Here is a 3,043-nt window from a genome sequence, read left to right as displayed (position 1 = left end):
TGCTCCAATTTCTGTTACTCATTCTGGTATTCTGTTTTGAACTTATGTACTCAATATATTTAATACCTAATTTTCTTGGTGTTCTACTTATGTTGTTTGTTGTTTTTGCTACTGTAATGCATAGTGGCTTGTTTCCTTACATTAAATTTGGGGTTGTCTATAAAAGCTCTTCAAAGTATGAATGGAAGTTACAATCCTCCAGAGAATTTCCTTGATGATTTTTCCAAACACCCTGGCACTCCAAGCCCAGGATCAATTTTACACTAATTTCTCAGCCTGACTTTCCCAGAACGTGCTAGCAATATTAATCAAGGTACTAATAAAATATTAAGAGAGGTACACAGTAATTCGGGGTTCCCTGGTGGCTCAGACAGTAAAGAATCTGCTGCCTGCAAAGCAGGAGACACAGGTTTGATCCCTGGGTTGGGAAGATCCCCTGGAGAAGGGAATGGCAACCCACTCCAGTATTCTTGCCTGGGGAATTCCATGGACAGAGGAACCTGGTGGGCTACAGTCCATGGGGTTGCAAAGAGTCAAATACAGCTGATCGACTAACACTTTCACTTACACAGCAATTTACAAAAAGGATCTTATATCATGCCCTCACTTGGCTTATTCCAAAAATGGAAGGTTGGTTTACATTTAAAAAATCAATGTATGCTACCATGTTATCAAAATAAAGAAGAAAAATTTTATGGTCATATTAGTAGACACAGAAAAGACATCTGATTTAACAAGTCAACAGAAAATTATAATAATAATTATGAAGATTTTTTAGCAAACTAATAATTGAAATGAACTTATTTCTTTGGATTAAGAGTGTGTGTTTTTTAAAAAGAAAGTTAGAGCAAACATCATACTAAATAACCCACCCAACAAACAACCCACTCAGCAAACATACACAATGCCCATCACACATAGTCAGAGATATATGCTGACATGTCATATGCATAGATGGTCATACATACACATGTAACACAGAATCATAGAGATATGCCGCAGACCTGTCACTCACCACACAACAGTCACACCCTAGCCCAGTCATGCTACACACAAACACACACTCACTTTCACCACAGTCACAGATTCATCCCAATCCTGTCATCCTGTCTCTTCTCTCTGGTGCACACCCGTGACCTTGTCACACGGTCATAGAAAAACACTCCAGTTCCATCATAAGCAACAGATAAGCTCATACAAAGTTTATGAATGTTGGCTTAAAACTCAACATTCAAAAAACTAAGATTATGGCATCCAGTCCCATCACTTCATGGCAAATAGATGGGATAACAATGGAAACAGTGAGAGACTTTATTTTTTGGGGCTCCAAAATCACTGCAGATGGTGACTGCAGTCACGAAAAAAAAGACACTTCCTCCTTGGAAGAAAAGCTATGATCAACCTAGACAGCATATTAAAAAGCAGAGACATTGCCGACAAAGGTCCATCTCGTCAAAGCTATGGTTTTTCCAGTAGTCATGTATGGATGTGAGAGTTGGATCATAAAGAAAGCTGACTGCCAAAGAATTGATGCTTTTGAATTGTGGTATTGGAGAAGACTCTTGAGAGCCCTTTGGGACTGCAAGGAGATCCAACCAGTCCACCCTAAAGGAAATCAGTCTTGAATATTCATTGGAAGGACTGATGCTGAAGCTGAAGATCCAATGCTTTGGCCACCTGATGTGAATAACTGACTCATTAGAAAAGACCCAGATGCTGGGAGAGATTGAAGGCAGGAGGAGAAGGGGACGACAGAGGATGAGATGGTTGGATGGCATCACCAACTTGACAGACATGAGTTTGAGCAGGCTCCGGGGGTTGGTGAAGGACAGGGAAGCCTGGCATGCCACAGTCCGTGGGGTCAAAAAGAGCCGGACACGACTGAGCGACTGAACTTAATTGAAGCTCATACAATGTATTTTACATGCAGCTACAAAAACAAACTGGCCACTTCGTAGGCACAGATGCCTGCCTACACACACCCACACACCCAATTCCATCTGTCACAGGACATCTCAGCCCTGTCGTGTGCACAGTCATGCAAATACAATATCACTTTTCATACAGTGTGACACACTTTTGGCCCTACCACGCGCACAATGTTCACACACAGCTCTTACACCTCACCTGTCCCTCACCGTCACGGAAGCACACTCCGACCTTGTCCCATATCTGACTCTCCATCACACGCAATCAGGCCATCACCTCCCTCACAGCTCGCGTTCACCTGGACAACTACCCTCCTCTCACCCCCACGGCCGGCTGGGGTCCGAGTTCGCAAAGTCCTCCATTTCACGCCCTACATCGATTTCTGTTTCCACTGCACCGCCTCACAGGCGGAGCACAAGAACCAGAAGACCGCTCTAAGGGGACTTTCGAGACCGCCTGTCATTCGCGTCCTGTGACCTGTGGGAAATGTAGTCCAGAGCCGGGAAAGCAGAAGACACAGGAAGCCCGAGGGCCCTGGGACGACATCCTCGCCGCGGAGTTTTCTGGGAGTTGTAGTCGGGGCTCATAGTGCGCAGGCGCCGGATCTGGCCACCCTTGGTATTGGGTGCCAAGGGTAAGTGTTCCAAAGCCAGCAGGTGCTGGACGATATGAGTGCCTATGCACCTTTGCGCTCCGGAAGGCCCAGTGTAGGCTGAAGGTCCCTCGGGTGCGCCAGCTCCTGGAGGCCCAGCAGGAGTGTGTGAGTGTTTGATTCTGTGTTGCTGTGACAGGCGAGGGACAGATTGAATGGCTTTGGATGGGTGTGGCGGTGTTCTGGAGCTGGTTCCCACAGTCAGATGCTCAGAAAAATTGAAGCGTGTTAACACAACCATTGATCTGGAGTGTCTTGGCCTGCAGTGGCTTGAAGCAAGGCTTCGGTTCCTGGCCAGAGAGCGAGGTCCAGTCCAGGAGGTGAGAGCACTGAATCCCAGCCACTAGACTAATGGTCAGTGACAAGGTTCTGGCCCTTGAGCTTTGCAGAAAAAGAATTCTCACAATGATGGAAAGTAGGGTAACAGAGTATTTATTAGGGGGAAAAAAAGAATACCATATA

The sequence above is a fragment of the Moschus berezovskii genome, chromosome 22, assembly GCF_049115385.1.
Source record: "Moschus berezovskii isolate FMDL1 chromosome 22, NW_MosBer_1.0, whole genome shotgun sequence".
NCBI classification, from domain to species: domain Eukaryota; kingdom Metazoa; phylum Chordata; class Mammalia; order Artiodactyla; family Moschidae; genus Moschus; species Moschus berezovskii.
Note: the sequence above shows the minus strand (reverse complement) of the source record.